Below are 27,616 nucleotides of genomic sequence, written 5' to 3'. Positions count from 1 at the left end.
CACTATATTTCTATAGAACTGACACGAATCATATTTCCTATGCTATTAATACTGGGATTTTGAAACATTACCCACATCATAACATCATTAGTTAATTACCTAAATAAAAAGGTCTAATTGTATGATGTATAAAACAAAACTAAAAAGTAGGAACTTTAAAATGGTAAAAGCTACCAGAAGTCCCATAGACCTTAGAAGGAGATGGCCAGTTTTTATTTTATTTTCTCTTCGTATTCAAAGTTATTAAAGTTAAGTGCCACAGCATGCTAATAACAGGATACACAGTGAAACTAATAACAATGATGGAAAATTTGTGGTGGAATTTTTTATTTGTTTAGGAGAGTAATAATCTCTAGGCTCATTCACATAATTCACTGCTCTTTTTCAAATGATCTAAATTAAGAGATAAACTATACAACCATATAATTGAAATATGAAAAATTACAGCACAAGAGGATATTATAGCAATAAAATAATTTTTCAAAGTTAACTTATGAGTAGTTTTCTTAAATCACTTTTCTAATAGCAGCTTTATTGGAATATAATTCATATACCATACAATTCACCCATTTAAGCATACAATTCAGTGGCACTTAGTATATTCAGAGTTGGGCAACCATCACCACAATCAATTTTAGAACATTTTCGTTATCCCCAAAGGAAATGCTATAGCCATTACATCATTTCCTATTGTCTCCCACCCCCTCACCCCATCCTGAAGCAACCATTCATTTTTATTCTGTATTCATAGATTCTCGTATTCTAGACATGTTATATAAATGATAGCATACCACATGTGATGTTTTGTGTCTGGTTTCTCTTATTTACCACAGTGTTTTCAAGGTTATATATACTATAGCATAACTCAGTTCTTCATTACTTTTTATGGATGAACGACAGTCCATTGTGTAAATGTGCATGTGTATAGGCAGACATATACATATGTCTACATCTATCTATGTATCTATAACATATTTTGTATAAATCTTTCTCTGTAGCTTTCGAGTTTTTTTTTTTTTTTTTTTTTTTGGTCTTGAGTATCAGAGGTGTACACACCAGACCAAAACTATAAATGCTTTTAATTAAAAACCCCAAAATATTTAATTTATTTTTTTGGCAGCAATACCTGATTATTTTATCACACCTAGTTAGATATGCTATTATTTTTCAACAAAAAAAAGGTGTCAACTAATAAATTAAAATGCCTTATCTTAATTCACACCTCTATTTTCAACAGGTCATAATGGGTAATTGTTTACTAATTATATTTCTGAATTTGTACATGATTTTCTATCCGGGTTTTAAATAAAACCTGAGTTAAGGCATCATGCTGTGATAATGTACTAATTCCAAAATATATTTAACTATCATTCATCAGCTGATGGACATTTAGGTTGTTTCCATTTTTTGGTTACTGTGAATAGTTCTGTTATGAACATTTGTATACAAGCTTTTGTTTATTTATGTCTTATTTTTTAGAGAGAGAGTGCATGAGTGGGGAAGAGGGGCAGAGGGGGAGAGAGAGAGAATCTGAAGCAGTCTTCCTGCTCATCGTGGAGCCCAACATGGGGGTTTGATCCCACGACTCTGGGATCATGACTTGAGACAAAGTCAAGAATCAGATGCTCAACCGCTCGAACCATCCAGGTGCACCACAAACTTTTGTTTAGACGTAGATTTTAATAATTGTTTCACTATATTATTTCGAGTTATTTTTAAATAATTCCTTTGGCAGTTACCAAATCCTCAATTTATCAAAATCTTTTCAGATTTATACCAATTCCAATGAGACATGGATACATTGCTCCTAATAACTTAATTCTATTTGTCCCCCTTTTTTTGCTATTATTCTTATACATTTAATAGCTATGTATATAACAACCATTGTAATTATTACTCTACAATTTTCTTTTAAAAAAGCTGAGGGGAAAATAGAGGAAGTATGTTTAGACAAGGTGTTCAACTAATCTTATTTATCATTTCTGTTTCTCTTAATTTGACCTATTCAGTCTAATATAGCTTTGCTTCTGCCCATTTTCTTCATGCTCTATCAATAAATACATTTCTATATAAGTCCAAAAGTACATTTATGTTGTATTAATATATAATTGTATATATAAGACATTTATAGTTATATATATTTATGTCACATGCAATATATATACAATTGCATACACATTGTTTTGCACAGTTGATCTTAAAATCAGTTAAAAAGAAGGGAAATATACATTTATGCTGTTTTTCATAATTGCTTAATTACTTTTTCTTTTTAATTTTTTTTAACGTTTGTTTTTTGATAGAGACAGAGCGTGAGTGGAGGAGGGGCAGAGAGAGAGAGAGAGACACACACAAAATCCAAAGCAGGCTCCAGGCTCTGAGCTGTCAGCACAGAGCCTGATGCGGGGCTCCAACTCACAGAGTGTGAGATCATGACCTGAGCTGAAGTCGGACGTTTAACCGACTGAGCCACCCAGGCACCCCAATAATTGCTTGATTACCTTTAACAGTGTTCACAGTGCTCTTTTTTTTCCCCGCCTGGGGATTGGAAGTGTTTGTGGTCACGTGCTTTCAACCTGAAACATTTCCTTTTGTATTTCTTGTAAGATGGGTCTTCTAGCAACACATTCTTTCAGTTTTTATCTGGAAGGTCTTCACTCACCTTCTTTTCTGAAAGATAAATTTGCTGATATAGTATTCTTGGTGATGGTTTTTTCTTCGAGTACTTTAGATATATTGCCCTGTTGTCTTCTGGCTTCCATTATTTCTGATGATAAATCAGCTGTTAATCTTATTAGCATTCCCTTGTGACAAGTTATTTTTCTCTTTCTTAACATTTTCTCCTTATCTTTGGCTTTCAACATTTTTACTATGACTTCTCCGTGTGTTGTTATATTTGACTATCTTGAAGTTTGTTGAGGTTCTTGTTTGTATACCAATGTTTTTCATCAAATATTTTTTTTCTGCTCCATTCTCATTCTGGCATTCCCATAAAGTGTATGTCATTATGTGTATGTCATTGTATTTAATAGTATCCCACATTTCCCTGAGAATTTTTTTATTCATTTTTCCCCCTTCTGTTATTTGAAATGCATAATCTCTCTTTAAGTTCACTAATTTTTTTTTTTTCAGTTCAGAAGAACTATTGAGTCACTCCAATGCATTTTTACTTCAGTTATTTTGCTTAACTCTAGAATTTGCATTTGGTTCTTTAAACAATGATTTACATCTGTGAATATTCTTTATTTTATGCAATATTGTCATCATGCCTTACGTGATTCCTTAATCATGGTTTCCTTTAGTTCTCTGAACATATTTACAGTAGATACTTTTAAGTCTCTGTTAAATTTGTCACGTGATTGCTCTCATAGGCATTTTCTGTGGTCTGCTTCTCTTCTTATCTATTGGTCACATTTCACTGTTTCTTTGTATGTCACATATTAAAAAACAAAAACAAAAACAACATTTTAGATGATACATTATAGCAACTTTGAGGGCTGCCCCCTTCCCCAACCTTTCCAGGGATTGTTATTGCTGTTTGCTTGTTCAGTGACTTCCTGGATTATTATAATGAAATCTGTGTTCCCTGAAGTGTGAAGTCTTTGCTGTCCTTACTCAGAGGGTACAGCCTTGGGAATTCACAGTCACCTGGAGAGAATAATGGTTTTAGCAGGGCTGTTGCTAGGTCTTTCTCTTACCTCTCTGTTAAACTGCCGCTATTGGTATCAGACACAGCTGTTAGTTTTCACTGATTGCCTACTGATTGCTCTATTGTTCTTGACAATGACCTAGGGTACCTTTCTCTAAGGTATGATACATTAAATTCAGATCACTCTGCAAAGGTCAGTGTTTGAGGTCAGTTCTGATCCCAGGAGTACTCTTCTTAGCTGCCTGTGCTCTTGATTCTCTCTAGTAAACTAGCTCACTTAGAGATTTTTGCTTGTTGATCTAATGGAGCCGCCAGCCTCCCTTCTCTTAAATGCTTACCACCAGGGGCACCTGGGTGGTTTGGTCAGTTAAATGTCGGACTTCAGCTTAGGTCATGATCTCACGATTTCTGAGCTCCAGCCCCACATGCCTGCTTGGGATCCTCTGTCTCCCTCTCTCTCTCTGCCTGTCCCCTACTTCTCTCTCAAAAATAAATAAACATTAAAAAAAATCATTTTTTTTTTAGGCGCCTGGGTGGCTCAGTCAGTTGAGCGTCCGACTTCAGCTCAGGTCATGATCTCGCGGTCTGTGAGTTCAAGCCTCGCATTGGGCTCTGTGCTGACCGCATAGAGCCCGGAGCCTGGTTCGAATTCTGTATCTCCCTCTCTCTCTGTTCCTCCCCCGCTCATATGGTCTCTCTCCTTCAAAAACAAATAAAAAAACATTAAAAAAAATTTTTTTAATTTGTTTTTTAATGCTAACTACCAAAATTGCCATTATTTTTTAAAGCACGTGTAGGCTCAAATTTCCCCACAGTCTGTTTTATATAAAGTCTGTTCCTTTCTTTGCAGAGAACTTCAGAGCTCTCTGTTGTTAAGTCTTGCCTTCCCCCTAGCGAAAAATCCCTTGAGTTTTTTCTCCAGAGCTGGGATAGTAACAGGGACCCATGTCTCTGGGAGTGTCCCTCCTGCTTTACAAGCAGGGGAATGGGTTGGGATACTATCCTATCATCTTTGCAATTTACCTGTCCCAGTTTTGAACCTTCCCCATGCAAATGATCTGGGAAAATCTAAGCATTTGACATTCTTGGCATGACATGACTAGGGTAGAGTCTCTGTCTTTTGAATAGGGAATAGGTAGATGGTGGAAGGGAGACCTTGTCCTTGAAGCTGTGCTTGCTTGGAATTTAGACTTGCCAGCACATTGCCAGAACGACACATAGCTTGGGGAAGCTATGGGGAAATGGAGCCTCATTTCTTGATCATCCCCACCCTATATTAGAGCTTATTTAATGTTGAGCCAATGAGGGGGAAGTAGGGATAGAATGGGTCATGGTTTAGGTGCTGCTGAATTCCACAGCCCTTAGTCTTCAGAGATGTAGTAAATTTCCTTGAATAAATACTTTTTTCATTTGCTGGATGTCTAAGGAGCTCTTCACACTGTCACTCCAAAAGTCATACTACTCTGAAATATTGTAATTTCTTTCTTTTCACTATATGAGAATTATTTTTCTCTATCATTTAAAATTTATTTAAAATGGAATCTAGATATCTTCCTAGTGTTAATATTACTTCTTCCTCTATAAATGACAGAAGCCATGAAAAATATGTAGCACTATTAAATAAAATTATAGTTATTAGAAATATAGAATAATCACCCTTTTCCTGGAACAGCATGATGAGTGTTTTTATATAAGCAGGCATAGAAATAAGCATTTTGATTTGTATTCTTTGAAATAAATATCTTGCTAAACACCAGACACCCGAAGCTTTTTTTAACTTTTTTTTTTTTTTTTTTTTTTTTTTTTTTGCCAATATGTGAAGCAGCTTTATGATATATACGATTTAGGAGACTATTCAAAACTATGATTTTCACAATATTTAGAATGGTTGATTTATATATGGTGTTTTGAGAGAATCAACTGACAGTTTCTCGTAATGAAACATGAAGTTCCTTTTTAAATAGGCCTTTAACAATGCGAAACTTCTTGTTGTGAACAATTTAATGTACAACTATCTCTAGTTATTTAAAACCTGAATGTCTGATTTCCTCACCCTGCAATGTTGCCTTTTATAGAGACACCAAATCTAATGTGGACATTTTCATTTTCTTTTACAGAGCCTGCTTGTTGACTCATTAAGAGTATAAAATATCTGTAGAGAATTACCCATAAAGTCCCTGGATAAAAGCTTTGCAAATAACAGTTGATATACCTTACGAAGAAGTCTATCACTGTGAAGGTATATAAAACTTAAATGTCAAAAGGAAAGTTCCCTTGTAAAGAGAACAAAGAGAAGCCATTTAAAAACCTATTTAGTTAGGCCTTGGCATCTTTGCTTTAATGATTTTGAAGGGCAAAGAAAAAGTCATGTGATTTGATATCCATTATCATACATTAGAAGTCACTCAAAAGTTTTGGCCATGTGTTGTTAATGAGAGTAAAAATAAACCTAGTCGTTATGTCATACCTCGATTTTATATATTGGCTATAATGTAAATTAATCTTTAATTTGATTCATCCAAAAATAATCCTAAACAAGCCACAAATTCAATTTAGATTTAATCATTTTAATTACTTATATATTCACTTCACAAGTATATATTGAGTACATATCATATATTAGGCAGTTATTTTAACTCCTTGTTGTAAAAAAATTACACTCTCATTATTTAAACTTACTCAACTTTTGTATGTACTTCACATAGTTCTATTCATACATTTGGCCAGAACGTTCCTAAATCCGTATCAGCTGAATATAATAAATAGGTAGATTAATTATGCTTGTTAAGAATATTTGATATAGCTACCTAGTTGACTAGGATCTCGTCAACTGGTCTTAATACTGGTCCTAGTATTACATTCCTGAGAAATGGTTTTAGATTTACCCGGGTTTTTCAGGTACTCTGATGGATGTGCCATCCAGATTTTCTCTCAGAAATGCAGGATCTCTTTTTCCCCCATGTTGAAAGGGTTTTAAAAGATAGTTTTCAGCTTCAGCTCTTTTTCAGGACAGTCTTGATTGAAGAACACTGCCTTGCCCAAAATCATGCCTCATTTCAGGACAGACGATGTCCAATGACTGATCAATGAGAAGATACAGAGGCCTGGTCTTATCTCTAGCTCAAAACAACTCTGAGGCCATTCCAACCTCAAAGCACTACATCTTCTGTTGGGACCACATCATGGCTTTACGTCACACTCTGTCCCACCATTTCTCCTTACCTTCCCTACATGCTAACCTCATCTTAGAGTCCACTTCCTGGAAACCAACTGGAGGCAGATATCAAAGTTTGATCAAGTGGACAGAGTCTATGGCCACATTTTACATAATGAGACAAGCCCCTAGCAATGAAAGACAATGAAAAACAGAGGGGTTGTTGTGAACTAAGACACGATGAAAAGTGTTTTCTTCTGGAAGTGGCTTTCCAAATGTTGGATACCACAAATGAGTCCAATTTCACAAAACATTTTGAGGTTAACACTTTATTAAAAGAATTTCTGCAAAGTTATCATTATTTCCTACTATTGCCACCTTTCAGAAAACCAAAAAATTTGATCCCCCAAAATGGTAGAAATATATTGCCTAAGAAGATGATAAAAATTAACTACATGAAACCAATTATCATGTCACATTTATTAAAAATTTAATTCTTTTTACTATTAGTACAAAACAGAAAACACTCTACTGTGAAATTATACAAGTTTAGAATCTATCCCTGCCTAATATTTAAACTTGCTGCTCTTTCTTATCATTGGGATTGTCATCAAAATTATTACATTTTAGGGGCGCCTGGGTGGCTCAGTTGGTTAAGTGGCCGACTTCGGCTCAGGTCATGATCTCACGGTCCGTGAGTTCGAGCCCCGCGTCGGGCTCTGTGCTGACAGCTCAGAGCCTGGAGCCTGTTTCGGATTCTGTGTCTCCCTCTCTCTGACCCTCCCCCGTTCATGCTCTGTCTCTCTCTGTCTCAAAAATAAATAAACGTTTTAAAAAAAAAATTATTACATTTTAAAAATATCACTTTTCCACATACCAATATCAGAAAATAGGTTGTTGTTCTCTAGCTTTGCAATAATACTTCCAGACAAGTATTCCAATTCATGTTAAAACTACTACTCCTTTGAGCATTATACTACCCTCTTCTTCATGTATTATTTAAAGCTATTATGATCATCTTCTACATTTACTGTAGGCTTTTGTATGTGGATCACACACTTGAGATTTGTACAACATCACTTCATTATTCAGAGGGCCTTTCGCATCATTACACAAAGCATCCTCTCTACAAGGCCAGATCCTAACCTGAACTGGTCAAGCTCAGAATTTTCAAATATAATTTCTTCTCTGACCATGATTTACTGTTTTTTTTTTTCAGCAAATTTACTCCTTTTTTCCCCTCCACTTTATCTCATCAAATTTCCCAAACCTTGCTATCTGACTTCTATAAACTATCAGATGCCTTCCCACCTCTCATCCTTCCCTAACCTTTCCAAATCTCATGTCAAGTATCTGAACACCTCTTTCAGTAACCCAGATTCCTCTAAACATATTGTGCCACTTTCATTCATCAAAACCATGCTGAATAGAAGCTATGGTCTGTATTCTTTGCTCAGATTCTTGGTTGGGTAAGTGTTGATGAGATGAATATCATGTCAGTGATAATATGATAGTCAGAAAGTTTGACTGGGACCTCAACATATCTAGTATATGCTTTTACTGATCTTTGTTAGCTCTCTCTCATTATTCTAAACTTTCATGACTTTCCCATGTATTCTACCTCAATTTCCTCCTCTCTGATTCTTCCTGGATAATTTCCCTTCCTCTTGAGAAAAAAAAAACAATCAATCAAACAAAAATGTTTGGACCCATTAGTGACAATCTCACTCCTCTTACATACATCTGAAAACATATCCGTTCCATAGTCATTATTCTTTTCCCCATCAGTCTTAAGGATCAGTTTTTCTTGTTCTGTTTGAGGTAAACACCTTTACACATTACCTTAATTTCCTTTCACTCCCACGAGTGACTTGCTGACTCAATAGTTTCCTCTTTCAACTATTTTATATTGAATCTCCTTTATCTTTATAGGCAACTTTTCATCAATGCATAGGTATGTTTTAATATTCTCGTATTAAACAAGCAAATCAACAAAAACAACATGCTCTCCTTTCTGCTACTTACACTAACAGCTGAGTATTTTTCCCTCCCCTTTCTACGGAAATTAATCAAATAGTCTTCACTTATTCTTTGTACTTCTTTATCTTCCATATACTTCCCTAAGTCTCCTTAATATTGTTTGCTTTCTATGTGACACAGAAGCTCTTTTTACTGTAACCACTGATGACATTTAATTGATATGTTTGATTGGTATTTTTCTTGGGGAAAGGTCACGCTGTTTTTGAGGCTTCTGGATGTATTCTTCAGAGTGACTTTCTTAAATTCCACGTCTTATTATTAATTGGAAAAATGGGAAAGCAAAAACCTTTATTTAATTAGCTCTCTTGCAGCTATGATTTTGGTTGTGAAATGGGTTTTTCCACTAGGATGCACTCAAGGAAGATTAGGACAGAGAAAGTGGAGAACTGTTTCCTGTGGCCTGTGGCTATCACTGCTGATCAACAGGATTTGGAAAAGGGCGGACTGTCTCACATCTTGATGTCAAGAAATGACATCAGCCACAAAACTCTTGATCTAATTTTCTAAACCATGGAGTGATCTGAGGTTTGTGCACCCATTCTCCAGCATTCCGGTTGTGAAAGTTTTTTGGAGAGGCACCAGTGTCTCCTGTTTTCTTTATAGTTCTAGTGATGGCTTTGAAGACACTATCTCTTTTTGTGTTCAGTATCATTGGGGAACACCTAGACTGGAACCTGAACCTTTCAGATTTCTGACAATTTTATAAAAACCCCGTGATTGGGTTAAATACCTTTCTGCTTACAAAACCAATGATATATTCTGAAATATTTTGAAACAGGAAATGAAAAATCAGTGAACTTAAAAATATATATATATCTCATTTTTCCTAGATCTTTTAAAGTGCAAATCTAGACAGGCCAAATATCTTAAAAATATAATCTGCCATTCTAACTAAAACTAGGGGTGCCTGGGTGGCTCAGACGGTTGAGTTCCCCACTCTTGTATTTGGCTCAGGTGATCCCAGGGTCATGGGATGGAGTCCTCTGTGGGTGGGGCTCTGTGCTTAGTGTAGAGTCTGTTTAAGATGCTCTCTCTCTCTCTTGCTCTGCCCATCTCCCCTGCTTGTGCTTTCTCTAAAATAACAACAATCAAACCAAAAAATTAAAAAAAATATATATTTTTTTTATGAGGGAGGAGATAAAGGTAGAGGAGTCCTCTTGCACAGGAATAGTTTGACATGGTCTAGACACATGAGGACAGGTTTCTGGTGGGTCCTGAAGGAGACAAATTAACTTATCTGGCTCCATGGTGAAAGAACCACATGACCTCTTAGTCCTGAAAATCTAGCTGGTGCGTTGTGATAACAATACGAGATTCTCAGGAAATTATAATTCCTTTTGGAAAGCTGAGTGAGTCCTTTCTTTAGTGTATTGAAATTCTAGAACAGAATTAATCTACATGTTAAAGTACACGTTAAAGTCTTCTCAGAAAAGTCCAATCCACACTTTGCTATTGTAGCCTAAAACCACATCTTTAGAAACTTAAGAGTAATTTCCCAGACCAACAGGAAGCCTCTCAAATGGGGGAATCATTACAATAATTGATAAGGTAAATTGAATTCAGGATGAATAATGTAGTTATAGGACCATCAGGTACTCTAGGGAATAATTGCTCTTAACAATATCTATTGTGCAATTCCTTTATATCTGTGAGCAGCTTTAGGTACATTTTCTACTTAATCTGGATACAAGCCCAATGATATTTGTACTATTTTTGCAATATTAAATAATATACATATATTTAATTTAATATTTAGGTAAATTAAAAAAAACCTGATATATCATGGGAGTGATGATAGCAGGGTATGGACTGCCATAAGAAATTGCCACAAACTTGGAAGAATGAAAACAGCAGAAATTCATTCTAAGTTCTGGAGGCCACAAGTCCAAAATCAAGGTATTGGTAGGGTTATTTTCTTCTGAAGGCTCTAAGGAAGACTCTCCCAGTTTCTGGTGACTGCCGGCCATCCTAGGCATGGCTGTCAGACCTCTGTGTCTCTGTGTCTTACCCTGTTCTTATAAGGATAATTGTCACTGGATGGAGGGTCCTCACAAATCAAGGATGATTTCATCTTGAGATAATCACAACGGCGAAGTTTCTTTTTCCCAATAATATCACATTCTCAGGTACTGGGGGTTAGGACTCAGACACCTTTTTAAGGGACACAATTCAACCTACTGCAAAGGATATCAGGATGTTGTGGAAACATACGATGGCTCTATCTATGCAGAGCTACATTCTAAAAAGACATTATAAAGAGACCAGACTAAAGGCTTAGTTTTGTCACTGCTTTTTGGTTTAATTGTTGTCAAAAATACATTACCAGGGAGAGAATCCCAGGCTCTGTCAAACTGGTGAAAACAACAAAAACAGATTCCAAAGTTCAGAGTTAATAAAACGCACATGCAGGAGTTACCACATTTGCTAATTCACTTAATTTTGTATAGAATGAAAGGGAAATTCTCTTGTCCATAAGAAGATTCGGCGGATTAGGAAATAAATGATGAGATGTAAAGGTTTTCATTCATTTAGGCTCCTGTTTGGTTTTTCTGACTGCAACTCTCTCAGCAAGATACACATGTTTTACTTACTGTGTGTATTCCCACTGTCATTTTTAACACCTTTTCAAAGAGTTTACCTTGCTTAAATATTTCTCTGATTTACCAAATACTCTACAAGAAATATGTATGTTTGCACGATTTGCAACTCATAAAGTAGCTTTTTACATTCCAAGTGAGACTGAAAGAGTCATGATGTTAGGTCTGGCCACATTTTGAGGGAAACTTGACACATGACAATGATATGCGGAACACGAATGACAAGATATCAACTAAGCTTATATATTTTACACCGGTGATAACATATCAAGAGTCAAAAATGAATCCTCCTGGACTTTAGTGCACAAAAATGTCTCACTTTGAAAACTGGAATAGCATTTTTAGTTCAGTAAGAATAGGAATATATTTGTGAAATATTACTCTTTTGTAGTATATGAAATCCCAAGTTGATAGGCTTACTGTCAAATGTTTAATAGAAAAAATATTCATAGTGATAAATTGTCAAAGAATGCATAATTAATCACAGATACTTTTTCATTGAAAAAGCCAAAATCATAGTTAATTTAGAAAACTAATTAGATACTTATAATTATTTTTTAATGTTTGTTTATTTTTGACAGAGAGACAGACAGACAGACAGAGCATGAGTGGGGGAGGGGCACAGACAGAGGGAGGCACAGAATCCAAAGCAGGCTCCGGGCTCGGAGCTGTCAGCACAGAGCCCGACGCGGGGCTGGAACTCACGGACCAGGAGATAATGACCTGAGCCGAAGTCGACCCTCAACCAACTGAGCCCCCCAGGCACCCCCAGATACTTATAATTTTTGAGAAAATATGTTATAGATGCTGTAAAGGTAGGATGGCGAACTTAAAATTATGAATAGTTAGAAACCGTACACATCTAAGCAAGGATAGTGTTTCTTAAAAAATGCTATCAGTTCCTCACCTCAACTACTGAGATGCTGATTTCTAAAAAGAAATAGGAGTGGGGACAGCCACAGAAGCCCCACACTTTCCAGTGATATTTAGCCCAGGGGTGGACTATGCGAATTTCAAAATTTCTAAAGCAACTCTTCAATTCATATGATTCTCAAATATATATATATTTGTTATTAGTCATTGATACAGAGAACAATGAGAAAATGAGAAGTTGTTCTGGTCATATCCTTGCTACTTTAACATTCTATACCTCAAGGTCAAATCCATTATCTTGTCTTATCAATTTACCACTAGACATTTTCATTTATGTTAACTTCGCTCCACTTCAACTGCTGATGTATGCTTAAAACGTCTTTAAGCATTTTTTATCCCATACCACTCTCCCTCATTACTTTTGTATTAAAATAAATATCAACACCATTGTAAACTAGGGAAATTGTAGCCTTCTCAAAAGATAGCTATACATTTAATGAACTCATCAGCTAATTAAAACCTGCATGGGTTAACCATGTTATATGTAAAAGCCACTAGATGAGTATATGTTGAAGTTTTATAGGTGTATAAAACATAGTTCCTACTTTTTAAGGCAACACATTTACAATTTTGGTAGTCTAAGATAGATACAAATATTTTGCTGTCTTACTGCTCATTATTTTCTAATAAAAGAATATTCTATTCTTTACTAATAATTAGACAAATATTTATTGAAGATCTTCTGTGTTCTAGGTGCTAGGAATATGACAATGAGGCATATAATACCCCTGATCTCCTACAATTAAAATCTAACAAGGAAGTAGACATGTGGATCAGACAAATAAATAAATATTAACTAATAAAATTACATTTCAGTGCTGGGCAAGGACTGAATATGATCACTTTCCTATACTGTACACTGACATAGTTTTAAAAAGTTTGCTCGTTTGCCAACTTGTCAGATAGATGGAGATCCTTTGAGTATTCTTTCTACACCCAATGCAAAGGCTACCTGTAGAGTTCCTGAGGAACACCTTTTTTTTACTAGGTCAATTGCATTGGATCTAGTTGGTGCAGAGTGTAATACTCATATATTATTACCATGTTCAATTGGATTGGCACTTAATAAGCCTAATTCTCCATATCTTAATACAGAATTAATGGGAAGGTAAGTTGCAATAATTTGAAAAAAGACTTCTTAGAATTACACTACTATATCTTTGGGAAAAACAACAATCCAGACACCATTGTGCAATGTGATTGGTCTTAAAAAGAATCAGGTTGCACACAGGTAGGAAGCAAAAGACCTAGTGTACAAAGCTGAGGTAAAACAGTGTCTGGAACATGATGTACAATCATTTCTTGAAGCTGTTTGCCCTAAAAGACAATGACAAATGGAAAGAAATTCAGAGAAGACAGAGAAGGAGATTAAAACATTAAATATGAATAAGCTGTTAAGGTCAGATTAGTGCTTACCAACTGTTTGGTAGAGGAGAACAGAGGAATGGTTCAGAGACATTGGCATTGAAGGAAAATATTTTAATTTTCTTTCCATCAAAATGGCTAAACAGCCGGGCACCTGGGTGCTCAGTCATTTGAGGGTCCAGTGCTTGATTTGGGCTCATGTCATGATCCCACCATTGTGAGATCGAGCCTCATGTCGGGTTCCGTGCTGAGCATGGAGCTTGTTTGAGATCCTCTCTCTCTCCCCCTCTGCCCCTCTACCCTGCTCGTGCTCTCTCTCCAAAGAAAAAAAAGGCTAAAGATAAAAAATATTTCCTAACATACACACGCAAAATCATTACATATTCCCATTATTTTGTTTCTGTTGAATTTCCTTATATTAACTGACTTCTTTATCTATCTCTTCTTTGTTTTTTTCCCCAAACTTCTCCTAGTATTTCTATGTTCAACATATATATTTATCTCAAATAGCTTGTAAGACTTTTTTTCTTTAAAGCGTGGTAAAATTATTTACTTTTAAGTTTTAAAGAAAATGCATGTTCAGTGGAAACCAGCTAGGAGGGGAGGGGTGATATTACAATGCTACAATGAATTCTGAGAGAAACAACTTGAACAGAGGTCCCAGTATGGTATATTAGAACTCTCCAACCATTGAAACCCTCACGAATTATTGACAAGGAAGCTGAATTAGAGTTTTGATAAAGTTGCCTAGAACTAGGTGACATGATTTGCTGCTCTGCCCTGTGCCTACACAACTGGTGATCTCAAAATCATTAATCAAATCGTTTATTCACAACAGGGTCATACTCCCTGGGATCCATACAGTTTTACATAAATACTTTATAATAATATCATTTATTTTCTTGTAAATAAGTTTTTACTATTTTTGGTAATGCAAAACATAGAAAACAAGAAAATTAGAATTTTGTGTTGTAAAGCTAATATAGTGATTCTAATGAGGGGTATACTTTCTGTTCCCAAATTTGTTCTATAAAAAAAAAAAATCCAAGAAGCTTTTATGTTTATCAAATGTGTCAATGGACTTACAAAATTTTTTTAAAAACACTGGTCTATATAACACAATGGAAGGAATCTTGAAGAGCTAGAAAGGATCAGAAAGGATCAAAGTAGATTTAGAGTCTCTAGAAAAAAGAAGCCAGACAAATGCTTAGTCCCAGGATTAGGGGTTCAATTAGTATGATCAGGGAGAAGGGCATGCTCAATAAAATACACTGATTTACCTACTTTTCTTCTTGAGGCTAAACTGAAGTGGGAGAAAATGAGACTCAGTTTGCATCAGCCCATGTGGATGAGGGTAGAGAGAATATGACAGCAACAAACCTTAAAAGTGGATAGTAGAGGACAAGTATTAACTGACTTGTCAGGAGAAATCTTAAACTGACTCTGGAACCCCAGGAGAAGGCCTGAAGCAAGCAAATTAATAAATGCACTGTCTTTCCAGAAGACTTGTGAATTGGGAGAAATCAGTATTTGTAAACGTGGGGTTGGAGGTGAGGCTATCTATAAAGGAGAAGACAGATTCTAACTGTTTTTGCCAAAGAGAATCTTGATTCCTTTCTCCATCCTGTGTAGATAGGTAACTACCCTTCAACCTAGAATAACAGGAAGATTTGCTTTGTAAGGAAGTGTAACTAGAGAGACTCTGGATTTGCAGGCATTAGATACAGCTGAAGAAGAGGATTATGATCTTAAGACAAGGGGGCTAAGTGAATATACAACTCAAGGTGCGCTGTAGTCGACATGTCTCACAGAATGCTGACATCTGGGTTCAAAGCCTCTGGTGGAGAGAAGGGAGGACACGATTCTCTTCCCTAAAATAAGGACAGAAGAAAGAAACACCTACAGAAAATGACAGGTTGGTTTTGATCAGCATAGGACTCCCAACTCTAGATCTACATAGTGAAAAGTGCTGTCCATTCAACGAAACAAAGAAATCACAGGAACAGAAGCAAACACCTAAAGATAGATTATATAATATTACCTTTTTCAGGTAAAAGAAGATATATACCTGCTTTGGAAAATCATTTGGTGATTTCTGTTAAAGCTAAATGTACAACCACCCGTGACCCAGTAAATTCACTCTTAGATATACACCTAAGAGAAATGAATGCAAACATAAGAGTTTTGGCAATACTGAGCGCTGAAATGGATGTGAATCAGTGGAAATCCATCTATACTTCTGGTTGTATTATAAACTCGTACAAGTGTTCTGGAAAAAAATTAGCACTATTTTGAAGTAGAACATTCTCATGCCCTACAAATCAGCAATTATTCCTTATCTAGGCAAACACCTCAAATACTTTATATAACCTCTTAACAGATATTTTCCAGATATGTAAGAATTTTCATAGCAGTTACCCACTGTAGGAAAACAAGAGAAAAACAACTCAATGCCCATCAACAGAAAGATCAGTAAATCAGCTGTCATATATTCACATGATAGACTCTCATAATCAATGAGAGTGAGTATATTACAACTCTAAGTATCAATGCAGTATTGAGTGGAAAAGCAAATATCAGAATAGTGCATACAATATAACACTATTTTTTGTAAAGCTTAAAAAACAATGAAAAATATTGTTCCTGAGTGAAAATAAATTAGAACAACATTTTATTTGGTTTTATTTTATTTTATTTTATTTTATTTTTGAGAGAGAGAATGCAAATGGGGGAGGGAGAGAGAGAAAGAGAGTGAGAATCTTAAGCAGGGTCAACACCCAGCATGGAACGGGAGGCAGAACTGTGAGATCATGACCTGAACCGAAATCAAGAGTTGGATGCTTACCCAACTGAGCCATCTAGGTGCCCCCAGAACAAAATTTGAAAAGCAAAGTAATTACAACACAATAGTTAAGAGAATAATTCTCTCTGGGGAGAAACAGGGGAAAAGACAAAGAAAGAGCCCATCAGTAGATGGAATGATACATGTAATATTATATTACTATGTATGATAGAGAGCTCATTAGAATTTAATTATTAGTATTATATATATAGTATGTATAATATTACCTAACTTTAAAAATTAAAGAAAATAGTACCAGTGGGGGGAAAAAAAAGATTAAAGAGTGAGAATATGCCAATGGACTGACACACATGTCTAAGGTATATTCTTGAGTGAAAAGGCAAGGTCCAGAATGTTATCATTTATTTATATTTTTAGAAAAATATAGGATTACATATTTTTCAAAGTTTCAAAGTGTAAAAGTTTTAAAATCTGGAAGGGTACAAAAACTGTTAAAGATGTATGGTTCCAGGATGGAGACTGATCATTTAGGGGGTAGTCTGTAAATTGGGAGACTATTATTCTTTGCTCTCTTACCTATTAAAATGAAGGAAAATTGGAGACAGATAATGAAGGGACAGATGTCCTCTGAAATCCAGTGTTTTCAGAAGAGAGAAGGAAGAGAAAGAGGGGAATAGAAATGGAGGAGAGGGAGAGAAAGACAGGAAGAGAGAGAAGGAGAAATTCCAGAAAAAGCAGACAAGTATCACAAGAATTCAAACACCAGCAACAGAACAGAAATCAATGCTTTTGGAAAATCAGACCCGACTGAAGAAAATTTTAAGGATTCTGAAGTCCAAGAGAGTAAATGTAGAGATATTCAATTCAGTTTCAAGAAAATAACAGCAGGGGTGGGGGAACTTTGTACTTGCTTTAAGGACCAAAACAACCCTTTCCCCTTTACTAAAGGAAAAAAAAAAAAAAAAAAAGAAACACTGATTACTGTTTTCTTGGCATCTGAGACAGGACAGAATCACCTCTTCTATTGACTTGTGGTTCCAATAACATTCTTCCATGGCTTATTGTAATGAAATCTGGGGTATATCGATAACTTTAGTTTTATGTTCAGTAACCGGATACTTCTCTGAGTAAACAGCCATCTTCATTTGGAAAAAAAAAAATAGCAAGAATTCAATTATGTTTAGTTCTTTTGTAATTTCTGAGGCCCACAAGCATAGGTTTGGGTTTCTTTCCATTGACTGAGGTACACTTTTACTTATCACTTTCCCAGAACAACTCAGAAGCAGTCTGTAAATGTCTCAGAACCACATAGACAGCTTTTACTGCCAAACATGATCATTTTGTCTGCATTGCTAAAAAGTGTCAACTTATAGCTAGTGTCCACTAAGCGATGCTCTTTATATTTTATTCCACTGCATGAAATAAAAATATGTTCGGGTGAGGTGCCTATGAAAATGAGGTGAGAGAAGTTCCTCCTCCTTTCAGTGGATGGTTAAATTTACTGAGATACCTGAATCTTCTATGACTCAAGTGTGTAACCAAGTAAAAGTATAGTTATAACGAGGGGGGCAGAGAGATGCTGCTCAGAATAGCCCCTGTTGACTTTTTAAATGACATTGAGTAGAGCAGACACACATTTCTACAATTGGGAGACTCTAAGTAATAAGACAGGCAATGTGACCTCGTGGTTTTTCGAGAGTGGGCTCCAGAACCTGGTTATGTGGGTTCCCCTCCCAACCTCATGGCTACTCTGTGGCCTTGGCCAAGTTATTCAACCTTTTTATTCTTCATATTCTTCTCTGTAAAATGGAAATAGTAGGGATTTTGAGAGGATTAAATGTAATAAGGTATATAAAATGCTTAGTACAGGACTAACAAAAAAGTGCATAGTATACTAGCATTTGCTATTATCATCAGTAGCAGTAACAGTTAAAACTTACATTAATGGGGTGCTTGGGTGGTTTAGTTGGCTAAGTATCTAACTCTTGGTTTTGGCTCAGGTCATGATCTCAGGGTTTGTGGGATTGAGCCCCACGTCAGGCTCTGTGCTGGCAGCATGGAGCCTGCTTGGATTCTCTCTCCCTCTCTCTCTGCTTCTCCTCCCACTCATGCTGCCTCTGTCTCTCTCAAAATAAGTACACTTAAAAAAATTAAAATTTATCATTATTATCATTCCTACACACCGTAAGAAAAATAGATGAACTGGTTAAAATGTATATAAGTAATTTACCTTGGTCACCTTGGTATTGATAATACAGGGAAAATTATGACTGAGACTTATTTAAAAATTTTTGGCATTTCACTTTGTTGATTTTATACATGCTCATAGCATTCAATACATTGATTTGTTCATTCCCACATTTTTAAATCATACAGTCACAAGTAACTTGTCTCCGCCCAGAGACAAGCAGATGCCATATGCAATTGAGTATCCTGTCCCAGGGTTTTAGGAGACAATTTATTGGTGACTGTGCTGAGCAAGTGTTTGCACTGAGCTGACCTGCACAGTGATACTAAGTTGTTATTTATCTTCTAGAGGCATCATCAGATAGAAACAACCCCCTAAAGTATGAGGTTCACTCTGTTACCTTAGTGGGGATGCAAAATGTGTAGGGAAGACACCCCAGTATTTATATAAAAGTGTGGAATAATATGGATTGTAATGAATGAGAAGAGATAAATATGACTGGAAGTGCCCAGGGGAGGGTTAATGAAGGAACTGGGGGGGTATGAACCGATATCTGGAGAAAGGAGTAACCCGTGGAGATAAGACTGGGTGTGGAGAGTGGGTATGAAATAGTGTGGCAAGTTGCAAATAAATCTAGCATTTTGTGAGACTAATGAGCAAATTAGCTTTGGTGGACTTTGCATTGAAATTCCCAGGAGGATGCTATTGGACTCAAAATAATAGGAGAGGTGAAAATAGTTCTGTGATAGAGATAAATAAGCCAAAATAATTTCAGTCTTTTTCTCTTCAAATATAGTTCACTCTTGAATAATGGAGTTTTGGCCTGTTCAGGTCCACTTATATGTGGATTTTTAAAAATAAATACAGTACTGTAAATGTATTTTCTCTTCCTTATTCTCTTAATATATTTTCTCTAGCTTACTTTATTGTAAGAATACAGTACATAACATATACAAAATATATGATAACTGTTTATGTCATTGGTAGGGCTTCTGATCAACCGTTGGCTATTAGTAATTAAGTTGGGGGACATAAAAAGTTACATGAAGATTTTCGACTAAGCAGGAGGTGGGCACCTCTCATCCCCCATTATTCAAGGGTGAACTATATTCCCCTATGCTCCTCTCTTTTATTCTTTTCTTAGCCAGAGTCATCTTCCAGAAATGCCACTTGAACTATAGCAGAATTATACTTCTGACCATTCTTGACCTTCTTTCCATATTCCACCGCTATTCCCAAACAGAGAATAAAGATCAATGATAGTGCTTTTGTGTCCCCAGTGTACAGAAGTGTGCCTGTGCGCAGTAGGATCCTAAATATATTTTAAAGGAAATTACTGAATGGAGCCCAACATTGAAGAAGGAAACATTGGACACATAATCTCAAGATAATGGAACTTATCATTAGTTTGCATCATAACCCAGGACTGTGATGGAAACAGATGGTCCTTTCACTCAATAACATTCAGTTGGAGGAAATCATCTAAAGAATGTGACCCTGGTGACCTGAGAGCTGGAGCCTGGCAATCAGAGGCTCCTTACCCGCTGTCCTGTCCTTGGAATGTATGTCTGTCCACCATTCCCTAATCAGAGCCATTTTTAGGGTCATGGCTTTGAAAGAGAGACAGACAGAAACAGAGAGGGACAGAGAGAGACTTTGGCCAAGAGGTACAGAGATCTACTCATCTCACGGCTGCCCAAGACAAGCTTCATATGCAAGCTCCCTTGTTTGTTAGACCTGCCCCTTCTTATGTGGAGTGGACTTTCTTAGGTCTCTCCTTGCCATCTGAGGATGGAGGGTCAGTTTGTAAACCAATACATTACAGTTATGCAAAGAGGGGAAAATGAACAGCGTAACAGAACTGAGGAGACCATAAGTCTATTTCCCCGTTTGAACAATGTGCCTAAAATGTATAGATAATTTTCAGAGAAAATCACACTGACACTTATAGTGAGGAATTCATCAGTGTCTTATATCCATCCCATCTCAATTCCCCGACCTGAGATCCACAGCGTGTGCTCCTTCTAACCAGCTGAGAAAAATTTTGGTATGTAATAGTCAGTTTACACTGTGAACAACATGCACCAGAGGACAGGTACCAATGAAGCTTCTGACTTCTGAGAACAGAGAAGCTACAAGAGGAGTAAGGGTGATTCCTGCCCTACAGCAGTCCTTGCCAGCCACCAGCGGTGACTAAAGAAACACTATGTTCGGCACATAAAAAGACACACTGTGTAGGTAATGAGCAAGGTCACTATTCTTTGCTTAACCTATCTCATGTATTTTCATTAAAAAAGTAACCCAAGCACAACAATTCAGTTATGTACAACAAAAAGACATTTTTAGCACAACTCCATTTTCGTTTTTTATATTTCTTAATTTATCCTATTGCAAAAATATCTGCCAGTACTATATGCTCGAAAAATATTTTTTTCCAGGTGTATTAATCAGTACTCAAATTTGAAATAAAAGAATGGTTCTTATCAAGCATATTGGTAGAGAGCTCTAAGTTTGCTTGTATATGTTTATCCACTGGGATCAACAAAATAGGTCAGCTTTACTGCTCATCTGGGTAAACTCATGATAGATGACATTATAACAGAGATATTTATCACTATAGATGATGAGATCTTTGTTTCAGAAAAATTATTCCATTATACTCTATAAGTGGACCTTAAAAGAAAAACCACAAAGACTGTCATCTATAAACGCATCCTATATTCTAATAAGAGAATTGTTTGGCTTTTATTCCTGAGAAGTTTTGGTTAGATTTATCAGAGGTAGAACAGTGAAGTCAAATCCCTGCCCTGAGGACATAAGCAGAAAACAGCCAGTTTATCAGGAAAAGGCATAAACACAGACATGAGGGATTTAATTGAAAACAGTGGCAGTAAATAAGAAGAGAACTTAAAAACCTAGGAGATGGTCCAGAGAAGGTTAAGAATAAATAAGCAGTTAAAATTTGTCCATTTTAGTTTTCCTGGCCAAATTCTCTGCTTCCTCACTTGGAATAGAGTGTCAAGTAAAAATTATATTAATATGTTGGGTCAGCTTGATTTATTATTATTCAGAGATTTACCTTCTTCTCCATGAGGTCTCCCGCCTCATGAAAGATTATTTCCTCACCGCTTTGAGGTCTGGTTTTTTCCAGCCATTTTCTTCCAGATCTTCTCTATCTTCCATGAGACCTGCATGGGCCTAGGTGGGGGCTATTCCTTCAGCCTCAGCCCCAGAATGACAGTAGGAAAGAATGACAGGAGCAAAGACAGAGCCTACGTGCATGGCCACGTAGTGTGAGTGACAAACGTGTCGCGTCACTGTAAGCTGCTGAAATGTTGGTGCCAACTGTTACTAGCTCGTTATTAGGCTGCACTAAATAGGATCATAAACAAGGCAGAAAAGAGTACTTTAGTAACATTTGGAAATGGAAATTTAAAGTAAAGCATGATTCAGGAATCTAATAATTATATTTCCTATCTGAAACAGGTTTAGCTGAAACTTAGGTTTAGCTGAACAAGTATGGTAAAAATGTACACATTTGCATATAAGCAAGCGGCTTTTGTGTCCTTGAGGCCGAGTACTCTGAGTAAACCCACAGTTCTTCCCTAATGTTTGACTTTTAACTGAAGCATAATATGTGTGACTTGTGATTTTGATCTCTTATGCTAACGTCTTTACTTAGTTCATTTTAATGTGGTCCTAAAATTTTAAATGAATCTCCAGTATTATAAGTCACATTTTTATCATATGTGTGTGTTAAATCCAATATGCTTTGACTTTCAAAATTGCCTTCTTTAGATTATTTTACATATAAATTCCTAGAGAAAATGGATGTGCACGTGTAATATTCCATTGAGACAAACAGCTCTTAGCACACTATCCATTTTGAAGAGATGCTAAATAAAAAAATGAAGAGCATTGTCATGCAAAAATTTATTTACATAGTTCATATTTTATTGTATCTTATAATAATGTTGTTTTATTTCTACATGTTACTTGAATGTTTTATTTCTTGGAGAATTACAACCATATAACTTGGTAATACTAAGTATTTGAGTAGTATGCAAAAAAGAGAAAAGTTGCTAATAATGATCGACTTGCCTCTTTTACCTCTTGGGAATTGAAAATATAACTTCTATTATGGCTAAATATATTTCTTCTATGGTTGAATAAGTGTGAGTCTTCCCTAAGAATCCATGAAGTGTGGGCATGGGAGAAAGTGCTTACTGACAATGCTCCCAAGGGCTTGGAAGTAATTGTCTGTATGATAGAAAAATAGGTGAATCTGACTCAGCTTTAGGAAACGCTTTGCAAACAACTAATATTACCAATAGAAAGCCTATACTATCAAGAGTGGTCTCATTCAGTGAGAGCTTTATGTCCGGAAAAATAATGCCAATCGTATCCTAAGTGGATTTCACCAAAGACATTTGTTATTATTGTCCTCTAGGTGCTGGTAGAATATTAATCTTTCACATGACATGAAACTAGCCACATATCTGTGAATAAAATGCAGAGGTCCTTTATGACCTTTTTATACTGATGTCAGATACTGGGAGTGGATCCAGGCTAGATTCCCCTTAAAGTGCATCATGTGTTTTAGAAAGACATGTCAAAATTATGAACAACTGTAATTTCAGTACTGGAAGGACCATCCATAATATCATTTCCCTTAGTCTAGATAGCAAAATTAATGTGATGCTTAAAATCAATATTTATTTACTCAACTAGCTTTGTCTGCTCAGTTTTAAAACCATAAGTGGCTCTTGAGCTTTTCCACCCACTGATTTTCAGTTCAACTGACATTTTAATTGATAATCAAATCCTATGTCTTTCCTTTGATGGTATTTATGTAATGGAAATCAACAGAAAACAACTTAAAAACAGCTTTAGAAAGGTAATGGGACTTAAGGATAACTTATGTGGCAAATCCGACTTTGACTCAGAGGGCAAGAATATCTATGGGAGATATTTTATTGCAATTAAACAACAACAAATATCCTTCTTTCACCCTTTGAGGAGAATATGGGGAGGAAGATAATCTCCCCGACATACAGTCATATGAGACTAAGGCAGGAAAGAGACCTAGATTTTCACACTAAAACTCAGTGTTATAAAAGCCTCTGAGTTATACATTGTTCAGTGTGTTAATTTGATTTAACTTATGTGCTCAAAAAGCTTTACCTCCTCTCCTCAACCAAATCCAGTCTTCCTCCGATGCTCCAACCCCACGTTGATCAATGTCCCATCAATTCTCTCATACAGAGGCCCTGCACCTCCTAACCTCACCACGGCATAGCTTTTGGAAAAGAGAATCAACATTCTCTTTGCTCTCTGCTACACTTTGTTTTACCTACTGTTGCCTGATGATTAGCTCCCCCCTACTTGTAGTTTAGGATTTTCATACCCCTTTATTATACTTTTTCCAGTCTTTCAATTGCCAAGATATATGGTATCATAACAACAAGGAACACCCAGAAGAGATGCCAGCATTTCTTCCCTCCACTCTCCAGGACTACTCTTTCCAGCTGAATCTGGCCCAGTCTTTGAATTATTCTTTTATTCTCAATACAGTGAGTGGCCCAGGCAACCGATATTAATTGCTGTGAAGTTGCATACAAGAACTTTCAGTCCCACTTAACACCTTCTTGATTAATTTCAGCTCAAATCTGAATTCTCACCCTGATCTCCTGTCACCATAATTGGGGAATTAAATATTTATGTGTTAACTCTTTAATCACCCCTGCACATAATTTTTGTTTGCTTGTTTTATCTCTTCAGCTCCAATGGACTTCCATGTAACTCTATTTTTGCCCTCACTGAGATAACTACATTTGGTATCTAATCATCAGTAGGAATTATTGTCTTTAAGATCTTAACCTCTGAAATGCCTCTCTGTCCATACTCTGTATCCCTTAATTTTATGAAACATTTTCATACAGTACCCTTTACCTTCAATATTCCTCTCAATGACCTCCTTTTCATATTTCCCACACTCCATAAGTACCTTCTTTATTTACCTCATCATCCTTCAATCCAGTTTGAACCCTAATGGGAATCTCAATCTGCTCTCCTACTGACATTCTATCATGTCCACCAGGCAATTCTCAACCATGAGTTAGCATTTATTTATGTAGGTCATTGCACATCTCTGTCCACTCAACCTTTGAAGAGACTGCATGCACTACATGCTTCAGCTATTCGAAATATACAGTTTATAAAGAGGTCTATGATTCCTTCATTTTCTGTATCATGGGTTTTTCTTCCTGATACCTTCGTAATCTCCTCCTCTAAAATACTATCTTCTCTATTGGTTTGAGGGCTTGAATCTTTTAGGATGTTATGCTTGAACAGAGGCCTGCATGATAACAAGGAGTCAACCTGGCAAAAATCTGGAGGGAGAGTACTCTAGGCAAAGCAAATAGTTTAAAGGCTTTGATTCAGAAAATAGTTTTGTGTGTTGGAGAAACACAATGTGTGGGTAGAGTATACTGTGTGAGGTGGTAAATGGGAGGTAAGTTCTGAGAAGTAGGAAGGGTTATGTAGAGCTCTCTAGTCCATGGTAAGGATTTTGGATTTTATTCTAAGAGTTACAGATTATCTCAATCTTGGTATTACTAAAATTTGAGGCCACATAACAGATTTTTAGGACATTTAACATCATACTCCTCTTCTACATGCTAGATGACAATAGGATTTCCCCCTCACTGTGACAATAAAACATGCCTCCAAACATTGACACATTTCCCTTCAGAGACAGAATTACTATCCAGGAAAGCCATGGTTGCAAAGAGTGGAGGGAACTGAATTGTGTGTTTAAAAGTTGTCAATCTGGCTTTTTTTTTCTGGAGAATGTGCTATAAGAAGATAAGATTGGAAGCAGACACAGTACAGAGGCAACATCTGTCCTCCAGGGGAGAAGGTGGTGTGATGGACTATAGTGCTTTTTATGAAGATTATTAAACTCAAATTATGTTTGAAGGTGTTCCTAGAATTTGGTCATATGATTACTGAAAGGTAGAGAAAGCATCCACTTACCAATTAAGGATGTGAGTATGAAGTTGTGTAGAAATAACTGGAGCTCAGAGGAGAGTTGAAGACTGAATTTACTAAAACAAAAAAGTTGCAGTCATCAGCATTTGTATTGTAATTGTTGAATTTACAGATGATGACCAGTGATTAATGGCCCTTTCTTTCTCTCTCAAGTTGAAGTGATTAAAATATCCGTAGAGGACTCCTTCTTCACAGCACAAACAAAATTTGACTCCAAATGGAGCAAACACCTAAATGTAAGAGATCAGGATATAAACTCCATAGAAGAAAACTTAAGTGTACATCTTTATGGCCTTGGATTAAATGATGACGTCTTAGACATGGCATAAAAACTACAAGCAACAGAACAAAACAATATATAAGTCCATCAGACTTCATCTAAAATAAAATCTTGTGTTCCTGAAAGTGCACTATCAAGGAAGTGAAAACACAGCGCACAGAATGGGAGAAAATGATGGTCAATTCTACACCAGATATCTAAAATTATAAAAATTATTACAGCTTAAAAAGCACAAATAACACAAATTAAAAATGGGCAAAGGGTTTGAACAGCTATGTTTCCGGAGAAGATACAAAAATATCTTCATGTGAATAATCACATTAAAAGATGCTCAACATCATTAGGGAAATAGAAGTCAAATCATGATGAAATACCACTTCACGCCCCCTAGAATGGCTATAATACAAAAGATGGATAACAACAATATTGGTGTGGATGTGGAAAAATTAGAACCCTCAAATATTGCTGGTGGGAATGTAAAATGTTACAGCCACTTTGGAAAAGTTTCTCAAAGAGTTGAATAGAGTTACCGTATGGCCTGAAAACTCCACTTAGATATATGCTCAAGATAACTGAAAAAATATGTCCATGAAAAAACTTGTACACAGATATTCACAGCATTATTCATAAAATCCAAACAATGGAAACAAATATTCAAAACTGACGAATGGACTAACAAAATGAAAATTTTGAAATGAAATATTATTCAACATAAAAAGGAATGAAGTACAGATTTGTCTACAACCTGGATGAACCTTGAAAACACTATGTTAAGTAAAAGAAGCTGAGCCTAAAAGGTCACATAGTGTATGATTCTATTTTTATGAAATGTCCAAAATAGGCATATCCATAGAGGAAGACAGTAGATTAGTAACTAACAGGGGGTAGAGGAGAAGGCAGAAGAAGGAGGATGAGAACTAATGGGTATAGAATTTCCTTTTTGGGATGATGAAAATGTTCTAAAATTCTGTAGTGGTGATTGTTGCACAACTTTGTAATACACAAAAGCCTACTAAACTAAACATATGGTATTTCATTTATCTCAAAAAAAGTGCACAGACATACACACACAGATTTTGTAAACCTGTTATTTGTTATTTGCCTAAGACATTCTCCCCCCCCCCCAATACACACACACACACACACACACACACATATACATATACATATACAGAAAAACACACACACACATACATATACATATACATATACATATACATATACATATACATATATTTAGAGAGAAAGTGGAGTTCAAAATAGTAATTATAGATAAAGCTGAAAAGAAGTGTGCCAATTACATATGTGGGCACAGTACGCTTCTAATCTTTACCTGTGAATTAAACAGATTTACCCAAGCAGTCATAGGCAGAATTGTTACTGGGACATTTCCCTCAGAGATGCATTGTGGGAAATCAAATCTGAGAGCATCTTCCCTACAGGTAGGCTGAATAAAACAGAAGTCCTGAAGGAGCTCAGCCAAGCAAAGCAGGTTTCTTCTTGCAAATACACCAATTACATAAGAAGTAGAAAGAGAGGGGCGGAAATGTGAACCCT

General features: G+C 36.1%; 1 long non-coding RNA gene across 1 annotated transcript in view; it reads right to left on the bottom strand.

Moving 5' to 3' along the window:
• LOC147581511 (uncharacterized) overlaps positions 1 to 22,003 on the bottom strand; it is a 144,866-nt gene extending 122,863 nt beyond the window's left edge. Inside the window, exon 1 of the long non-coding RNA XR_015249981.1 lies at positions 21,806 to 22,003. This is a non-coding gene — a long non-coding RNA (uncharacterized LOC147581511). The remainder of the gene's footprint in view (positions 1 to 21,805) is intronic.
• Positions 22,004 to 27,616: the final 5,613 nt, after the last annotated feature.

This window comes from Puma concolor, chromosome B1 (genome assembly GCF_028749965.1).
Source record: "Puma concolor isolate L17-30 chromosome B1, mPumCon1.1.hap2, whole genome shotgun sequence".
Taxonomy (NCBI): Eukaryota; Metazoa; Chordata; class Mammalia; order Carnivora; family Felidae; genus Puma; species Puma concolor.
The sequence above is the reverse complement of the archived record's forward strand: the minus strand, read 5'-3'. Positions and strand labels throughout refer to the sequence as shown.